This window comes from Actinia tenebrosa, unplaced genomic scaffold, assembly GCF_029948245.1.
Source record: "Actinia tenebrosa isolate PJP-AT-01 unplaced genomic scaffold, QUT_ActTen_1.0 PGA_scaffold3__52_contigs__length_22856419, whole genome shotgun sequence".
Lineage (NCBI taxonomy): Eukaryota > Metazoa > Cnidaria > Anthozoa > Actiniaria > Actiniidae > Actinia > Actinia tenebrosa.
The window spans coordinates 3,394,931-3,403,049 of NW_028292580.1; the positions used below are offsets into that span (position 1 = coordinate 3,394,931).

The window sequence follows — 8,119 nt, forward strand, 5'->3', positions numbered from 1 at the left end:
AAAAAGTTTCTCTGGTTTCTCTACCGATCAGTAGTGGAAGTCAATGAAGATTTGCCAAGTCGACAAACTCAGAGCCGTTACTTTTTCCCCGGAGTCCCACCCACCCCCCCCCCCCCCCCGGGTCATTTTTTTGTTCTTCTTTGTTTCCTTTGTAGCTGTATTTTCTTTCTTCCTTGAAACGTTTGTTGGTGCTAAAAACGTTATCCAGCATAAAGCACTTATGTTGTGAAGCTACTTCTGTCTACGGCAATACCACCGAGAAAAAACCGGTTCTCGACCGATCACCGAAGTGAAACTCGTTAGGGCCAGCATAGTACTTGAATGGGTGACCGCCTGGGAATAACTGGTGCTGTAAACTATCTTTTCGCATTTTATTCTACTTTCATTTTAAATTTATTCCGTTTACTTTATTCGTTTCATTTTTTATTTTACTACTCTATTCATTTTCGTTGTCGTTTTTTGTTTGTTTTGTAGCGGTATTTTCTTTCTTCCTTGAAACGTTTGTTGGTGCTAAAAACGTTATTCAGCATAAAGCACTTATGTTTTGCAGTTAATTCTGTCTATGGTCCTACCACCGAGAAAAAACCGGTTCTCGTTTGATCACCGAAGTGAAACTCGGTAGGGCCAGTAAAGTACTTGGATGGGAGACCACCTGGGAATAACTGGTGCTGTAGACTTTCTTTTTGCATTCTATTCCACTTCTCTTTTCAATTTGTTCCGTTCACTTTATTCGTTTCACTTTTTTATTTTACTACTCTACTCTTTTTTTTTTTTGTTTTTTTTTTTTTGTTTGTTTTGTAGGTGTATTTTCTTTCTTCCTTGAAACGTTTGTTGGTGATTAAAACGTGATCCCACATAAAGCACCTTCAGTTTCGCGGCATTTATTGATATTTTGAATATATATTTTTTGCTATTGCTGTTGCTGGTTTTTCTTTTCCTTTCTTTTTTTTCTTTTTCTTTTTCCCCCAGATTAACCGAGCTTTTCCTCTACTATTTACATAAAACACATAGAAAATGTGAGAGGAGGAGGTCGGTTAAAAAAACATGACAAGCTTTTATATTGTAAATTGTAAATCGTCGAGTCTTTGTGTTAATAAAGTATTTATTGAAAAAAAAAAAAAAAAAAAAAAAAAACCCTTCAGTTTCGCAGTTACTTCTGTCTACGGCCATACCACCGAGAACCATGTAAATAATGCTACAAAGTCACTCTAAACACAGGTAGCCCAAGCTTGGTTTCTGTCATGTTATAAGGAAATGAATGGGGATTCATCAAAAATTTCAGTAAAATCATTGAAACGTGAAATAAAGCCTCGAAATTTTACCCGATCATTGAGGTGAAATAACACTTTTTTTGCACTGTGTGGTTACTTTTTGAATTTAGCCCGTTTTAAGATTTTTCCCCCCACCAGTAAGAAATAAGAGAAGTCTCTTATTTCTTACTGGAGGGGGAAAAAAATCTTAATTATAGTGCTTGAGAACGAGGTTATTCCGGGCGAAAGCCCTTGAAATTAAATTCGGAAAAATTAATTTCCGACCTCGCTGGGAATCGAACCCACGACCTTCGGAATTGTACTACCGATGCTCTACCAGCTGAGCTAGGGGTCAGACTGAGAGCACGCCGGGGTGAAATAGATTTTAGCTAGCGGTAATTATGATGCAAAGATGAGAATATGTTCCCAAGCACTATAACTTATCTATATTTCTATATCTTCATGTATTTCATTAGTGCCATGCGGTCCACATATTCTCATCTTTGGTTTGTAGCACAGGTAGCCCAAGCTTGGTTTCTGTGGTCTCATGTTATGAGGAAATGTTTGGGAATTCATCAAAAACTTATCTATATTTCTATATCTTCTTGTGCTATAAACCATGAATCTGTTCCCCTTCACCTCCCCGTGGTGTTGTTTTGTCTCGACATGTAAACGAAGCAGGCACGTGGTATTTAGCTGAGTTCAAGAGCAGTCGACGAGAGAAGTTGTTGTGAGGGCGTTTTTGTGACTAAAAATCCTTCTTTTATTCCTCAAATATGGATCTTTAAGGGCTCATACAACATCCTAAAGGTAAATTACCTATTATATTAGCCATTTATTGTTTAGTTTATTAATTTAAAGCGATATTTTAATGTTAAATTGACCGTAAAGAGTTCGCTTGCTTGTCGCCATTTTTTTGGCGGGACTCATTCTCAACAATTTAGCTTGAAGTTCAACGATTTATTGCTTGAAAAAACTTAAATAAGCCAAATTATTTATGCTCTACTTCTTCATTTGAGATTTTGCAATGTTTTCCGGTAATTTTTTAAATATTTTGTGAGATTTTGTTGGATTTTACGGCCTCGTCAAACAGACTTTTGAAGTCAGTTTGAAACGTTTATATTTTCATCCAGCGTTTGATTTTTGTTTGCGCTTGAATCATAACTAAACTTCAAGTCAAACTAAAATACGAAATAAATACAAGTAATAATGAGAATAAGATATAATAAAGTTCGTATAACCTTGAAAAGTCCTTGAATATTGGGGAAAAAATTCTGAAAAATATGGAAGCACAAGTTGAACTTTATGGAAGTGTCTAGATACCCGGGACCCGGGAACGATTTTCAAAATACTAGATACCCGGGAGTTTTTAATTTTTATTAAAAATCCCCGCTAATAATAACTTTCATGGATTCAAAGTCTTCTAACTTTGTTTAGGATAGCAAAGCGCTTCTTAGAATCCTTAGACATTTGACGAATATGCATTCGCCGAGTCCCGCCATACTATATACACGGCGTCCAAGTTGTGGCACTTAGAAAGATTTCACACTAGTAAACAAGGTCCCGGGAACGATTTTCAAAATACTAGATACCCGGGAGTTTTTAGTTTTTATTAAAAATCCCCGCTAATAATTTTGTTTAGGATAGCAAAGCGCTTCTTTTAGTAACGCAACGCTCCTGAAATATTGCAATAGACTGGGAGCGAAAATTTTATGCTTTAATTGGACACTTTATTTCCATGAATTTTTAAATTCTTGTTTATCTATTGGAATAGTATATTTTAATTATAGTGAACTCACTTAAAGTGTGAAACAGTGTTACATCTAAATTATCTAAATAATGAATGAATGAATGAATGTGAATGAATGAATAGACAAATTAATAAATAGATAGATAAATGTATAAATAAATAAATAGAGAGAGAGAAAGAGAGAGATAATTAAATAAACAATTTAAAAAATAAACAGTCAAATAAATAAATAAACGAATAAATATTTATAAAATAATTGGGATACTACACGCGCTATGATTGGTCGAAAACTATGTTTGATGAGAGTATCAAAACACGCTATCGTCATTTTTAATCTATCGCGCGCGCTCATTGGTCAGTTTGAATAAGACGGCACGTAGGGAGAATTTACTTAGACTTTGCTTTTTTTTATCTTTTAGCGCGTTTGTTATTTTATAAAACAAATCAAAAACAGTTTTCTGTGTTTGATACTCTGATCAAAACACTTGGGATGTTGGGAGAACACTCGAGAAGCTGGAAACCACTCCGCTACGTGTCGTGGTTTGTTACGCTCCTCTCGTGTTCTCCCAACATCCCGCGTGTTTTGATCAGAGTATCAAACACGGAAAACTGTTTTGATCTGTTTATTAAATTATGAAATGAGTAGAGATCGTTCAAAAAACACCAATAAATTAAGAAGAGGAAATGAATATAAATAATAGATTGATAAATAAATAAATAAATAAATATAGTTAAATAAATAAACATAAAATATCTATAGAATACATTTTAAAATAATTCCCACGTTTGAAACTAACCCAAAATTTTAGAAAAATTCACACCAACTGGCGACTGACTATTTTTTCTTAAATAGGAACGTTTTATGCAAAGGAAAGCCGGAATCATTTCAAAACAGGAAAAAAACATGAGGTTTAGGTTTCACTGCACCAGTTTATTGAAAAAGTTGAATAAAAACCAGACAAATTATTTTTTTAAATGCTGTACTATTATAGAATTTTCTTAAACTTCACACATTGATGGAATTTAACCTGTTTGTCTCTAAGAATAACTTGAATAATATATAGTCCTGCAAAAAGTGTGGGTTTTGGCTTGTTTAGAGCGACTTTCCAGAAATATCGAGCAAAATTGAAAATTTGTGGCCACAATCAAAAAAATTTAAAGTCCTTCATTTTTTGTCTGTAGACACTATTTGATGAGTTTATGAACGCACTGGGGTCGGTTTTTCGATCTACGTAAAAAATCCGGATTTTTTTGAAAAAAACAATTTCACCCCGTGTCGGTCTAAAAATTGCCCAAGAAACGGCTGCGAATCACGCCTTCAAAACATTCTCGCTCCAAGTGAAAACCCAAGTTACAATCAAATTTGCAACTGAATTCAAGAAAAGGGATGTTGAACAATTGTTCCAGGTGATTTTAGACGTTTTAAACTAAACTTTAGATAGAAAAAATTGCATTCTTCCAGCATAGTAATTCACAGTCTCGTAAAACACTGATTTTACCTCACATTTATAAAAGCGATATTTTGCATGTGGCCATTCTCCAATTTTTACAAAACTCAAGCTGTACAATGTTCAAATGATAGAATAACACGAACTACAAAAATTAGTTTGGGTTTTTTCCCACAGGCCTTATGAAAACTTTATGCGAAGTTGGAAAAATTTGCCATGTAAATATGCAAATTAGCAGTTTGTTTACATCTCTACACCACAGATCACGGCCGCAAAAAAAGTCATCTAAAATAGTTTTAACAGCTTATTAATCCACACATTAGCCTATCTAAGGACTATCTAAGCATGATTGGCCTTTGTTATTATTTTAAACGATTATTTTTTGAAGTTAAGCCTACATTTCCGGTGTTGAAGACACTCAGCTTGCTTGCCTCGGCGGCATTCCATCGGTGCGTAGTAAACTTAGTAATCATAAATGACTGTTAACATGCTCTATAAACGTTACTATTCCTCACTAGTGGTATCCATCTTATCACATAGTATTTTCACATACTGAGTATAAGCTTGAAAGTTCGTATTACTTTGTAAATAAGCAGGGATCCAACCTGTCAAAGCGGATTATGTGAGCTGATGGCGTGACAAACAACAGTTTGCGCGGAGCCGGACGTGACGTCGTTTGGTACAGTCCCTTTTTTATTGCCTGAACATCTTGTGATTTGGCATAAACTAAAGAGAATCACTCGTTATCAAGATTTGTTTTTTTAAGGTTTCAATGATATTGTTCTTTACGACAAAAAGACCCCCGATTTGAATAAGGCTGCATTCATATTGTATGGCAGAAGGGGCAGAGGCAGATGAAATCTTTAAGTGACAAAAAAATTCTTAAGATCACCCAAAAGCCCCCCCAAAAATAATATAACCCCCCCCCCCCCTGGCAAACTCTCGTAGCTTGTTCTAAAAGTTTTGCATCCGCCCCAATTCTCTGAAAAAAGTTTTCAACCCCCCCCTCACAACCACTCTCTGCCATACATTATGAACGCATCCTAATGTCTCATGGAATTCAGACATCAAAGAACTAGTTTATATAATAAGTTAACTGGAATCATCAAACCACATCCCACATCGATTTGCAATCAAGTAGCTTGCGTCCCTCGAGTTGTTCGACTTAACAAAGTCAATTCTTCCATTCGTAAGATAACTTCACTCTCTTTGTTGGCCTCCCCAAGACTATTTCTATATGTGTAAGGGACTGGTCATAAAGTATGGGGGGGGGGGGGGGGTGGGGGTTGGGGGCAAAATCAGGGATGGGTCACATAATTTTGAACTCCTTAAAAGGGGTGGGCTGTTGATAAAATTTGACAACTAAAATGGGTGGGCCTGCAATTTTGCTTCTAAACTGGTTTTGGGTCATCAGGATTTTCAGCATCATTTTATGTGGGCCACGATAAAAAACACTGATTCTATTCTGATTTTGCCCACACCCCCACCCCCGTTATACTTTATGACCAGTCCTAATCAATGATGTAGTAGCGTCAAGCTTGCACAGTTTCACGACTGAGCACTGCGCAAGTAGTCATGGCGTCGTATTGACCATATATATTAGTCAATATAATACTAGCAATCCACCAACCTACCTGAACCAACAGCAAGAAAAACACCAGTCTCTTTTAACACAGTTTTCGATCCCCTTTTGCTCAAACCCCACTCTGCTTTTGGCTTCCTTTTGACATCGGCTTTGTGCTGAGAAGAGTTACGGGTACAGAACATTTCGCTGAGGTCCGTTTACAGCTGACGCCCAAGGACGCACGGTGATGCGGACAGATTGTAAGGCTGTCTATGTTCTAGGGGGCTCAAAAATACATACTCTTGCGAGAATTAATTCGACCTTGGTTTCAACTTCAACTATACTAAACATCGTTTGTCCTCGGCGATGTCCCGTTTACATCTTGTCAAAGGAACGTTAGTGACAGATCTACTTCTTTCTTTTGGGTCAAACCCATAATGACCACCAATGATGGCTTGAAAAGAACACGATTCACGAGCCTCCATAACTGATGCTCACCATAATTAACAAATTCCTATACTGACTATAAACACTTTGTTAAATGCTACTTTTATTTTTGTCTACCCGGTAATGTACAACACATTTTTCTAATTTGATTGAAACTATCAAATTCCTGGACTCTTCGGCCACACAAGCGTCATGTTCAGATCACAGTTCTATCAAATCGCACTATCGACATAAAATATTATATATTTACTTAAAAGTTTATTTTCATTTTTTTCTTAGTCTTATTTCAGATTTACGCTTCCACAAAACCAGGCGTCTCTATCATACGTTCGATCTATTGTACAGCCATGAAGCTAGTGCTAGTGGGGTATGGGAGGGACTTTGTATACCCGTCTACAACTGCACTCTTACATGTAACCAATTTTAAACATGACTTCGATCAAGCAAGAAAGCATATGACAGCTAAAAAAAACAAATCTTGATAACGAGTGACTCTCTTTAGTTTATGCCAAATCACAAGATGTTCAGGCAATAAAAAAGGGACTGTACCAAACGACGTCACGTCCGGCTCCGCGCAAACTGTTGTTTGTCACGCCATCAGCTCACATAATCCGCCTCGACAGGTTGGATCCCTGCTATTTACAAAGTAATACGAACTTTCAAGCTTATACTCAGTAGTGAAAATACTATGTGATAAGATGGATACCACTAGTGAGGAATAGGAACGTTTATAGAGCATGTTAACAGTCATTTATGATACTAAGTTTACTACGCACCGATGGAATTGCCGCCGAGGCAAGCAAGCTGAGTGTCTTCACAACCGGAAATGTAGGCTTAACTTTCAAAAAATAATCGTTTAAGAATAATAACAAGGCCAATCATGCTTAGATAGTCCTTAGATAGGCTAATGTGTGGATTAATAAGCTGTTAAAACTATTTTAGTGACTTTTTTGCGGCCGTGATCTGTGGTGTAGAGATGTAAACAAACTGCTAATTTGCATATTTACATGGCAAATTTTTCCAACTTCGCATAAAGTTTTCATAAGGCCTGTGGGAAAAACCCAACTAATTTTTGTAGTTCGTGTTATTCGTATCATTTGAACACCCTGTACAGCTGAGTTTGTAAAATGGAGAATGGGCCACAGCTGCAAAAATATCGCTTTTAGAAGGTGAGACAGGCAATCATGGAAAAATATCAGTTTTATTGTTTGACCATAAATGAGAACTCTAGTGTGTTTCGAATTACTTTATATCCCGCTGGAAGAATGCATTTTTTCTATACTAAAGTTTAGTTTTGTAAAACGTCTAAAATCACCTGGAACAATTGTTCTCTTCAACATCCCTTTTCTGATGATATTCAGTTGCATTTATCATTTGATGTTTTTTTTTGTAACCTTGGGTTTTACACTTGGAGCTGCGAACGTTTTTGAAGGATGTGTGATTTCGCAGCCCTCGTTTCTTGGGCACCCACTTTTCGACCGAAAACGGGGTTTGACACTTTTCATGTGGAACTGTTTTTTCTCAAAATAAATCCGGGCCCAGCTTGTGTTACGATGTTACCCATCAAAACCAATCCCTGGACCCCCCCCAGCAGTCGCCGTTCATAAACTTCCCATAAATAGTGTCTATCCAGTTTATCCAAAACAAGAGGACTCTTTTA

General features: G+C 36.6%; 1 non-coding gene and 1 pseudogene across 1 annotated transcript; both read left to right on the forward strand.

The window, feature by feature from the left end:
- Positions 1-239: 239 nt before the first annotated feature.
- On the forward strand, positions 240-358 carry LOC148907768 (5S ribosomal RNA; annotated as a pseudogene).
- A 200-nt stretch (positions 359-558) lies between these two features.
- On the forward strand, positions 559-677 carry LOC148907769 (5S ribosomal RNA). The gene has a single exon (XR_016120952.1). It is a non-coding gene; the product is annotated as a 5S ribosomal RNA (ribosomal RNA).
- Positions 678-8,119: the final 7,442 nt, after the last annotated feature.